At 34.0% G+C, this 1,563-nt stretch overlaps 1 pseudogene; it reads right to left on the minus strand.

Annotated features, from left to right (window-relative positions):
• Window positions 1-1,269, minus strand: part of LOC112016157 (cytokinin hydroxylase-like) — a 4,862-nt pseudogene extending 3,593 nt beyond the window's left edge.
• Window positions 1,270-1,563: the final 294 nt, after the last annotated feature.

The following is a 1,563-nucleotide window of genomic DNA, read 5'->3' on the forward strand; positions in this document are numbered from 1 at the left end:
TAGAAGAAATTACTCAGTAGAGAACAACTTTGAGAAGTAAAGGAGAACGTTATATAGTTATGTTTTACTAATTACTGTTTGTAAGAACCCCCAAAAAAAAAAAAAAAAAAAAACTCTAAATGAAAGATAATTTGTTGACCAATTATTGTTTCTTTATGGATGTACTATAACAAAAAATTAGTTCTAGATTTCTAAGAGAACCAACTAGATATTTTTCCATTATGGTGAGAGATCAGGAATAGAGAGAGAGACCTTCAGGTTGATTGGATTGAATGCAGGAGTAATGACATGTCGCTGGCGAACCCACTCATCTCCTTCAACCATGACCAAACCATTGCCAAACATAGGATCTCTATCATTTTTGAACACAGTTGGCTTTCCCCAACTCTTTGCCATGACCGATCCAGACATTTTCTTTAGGAACTCAGGTTCTGCTATATATAAAATGGCTCTGTGCCCAGCCAGTATATGAACGTTTTTCCTGCACCACAAATTACACTTATATATAGCCCTACACACAATTTTATGAATACCAAGCTAGTATGTAAATTTTTGTATCATATAAAAAAAAAAAAAAAAAATCACCCTCTTTGCAGTGTATATAGTTGATGGACTCGCTTATCATATATATTTATATAGTTGATGAACTCCATTAGTAGTATATACCATGTCAAAAGGACTTCATTTTTGTGTTTCCATACAATTGTATCACCAATAATTTCTAAATGAAAAAAAAAAAATATATATATATATATATTACAAATATAATATTTTAGACTAATGCAAATATTGATTCAAATTTGACCGCACATATATAGTTTTTGCTTTTATCAATATATATCTAGCTAGCCAGCAGGAGCTCACCATGACTCTTTTGCCATTGTGCAAAGTAGGGAAAAACATTTGAGTGTATATCATGTGGAGAATTCGAAGACTGCAACGAAGAATCACCGGACATCTTAACGATATCCTTAATGTTACCAAAAGGAAAACTTGGAGTTGGTCCTCCAAACCCATTTCTCCGAATTTTCCAATACTTAAGAGTTGGTGAAATCCAGCAAGAAAATAACACTCTTAAGGTGATCAGGAAGAGAAAAAAGACCAGCAACACGGCTATGTTAAAACCTGTAGCCAGCTCAAGCAACCCCATATCTCTCTCTCTGGTTTGTTTGGAAGCACTGATGGCTTTTTTGTATAGTCTCTCTCAAAACTCAGAAAGCACTAATGGTTTTGTATATAGTCTCTCTTTCAAAACGCAAAAGCACTAATAGTTTGTTTATGTTGGTGGATGTTGAGAAACATGAAGTAGGTATTTATAGAAAAGGATTAGGATTTCGGGGTTCAAAAATGTCGGAAGTTTGACCCGTTTGAACAATTTTAAGACTTCCACTTTGAACACTCTTTATTTTATTTTGCAGTCCTCTAATTTTAATACTAGTTTTGCTTTTTTTTTTTTTTTTTTTGTTTGCTTTGTCAACCATTCTAGGTTCCAGCCCATCCCGGCAAAAGATGAGTTCTCATTCTCTGTGGAAACCGTCCTACATTCCCATGGGTTTCAACCAA

The sequence above is a fragment of the Quercus suber genome, unplaced genomic scaffold (assembly GCF_002906115.3).
Source record: "Quercus suber isolate HL8 unplaced genomic scaffold, Cork oak 2.0 scaffold_461, whole genome shotgun sequence".
Classification (NCBI taxonomy): Eukaryota; Viridiplantae; Streptophyta; class Magnoliopsida; order Fagales; family Fagaceae; genus Quercus; species Quercus suber.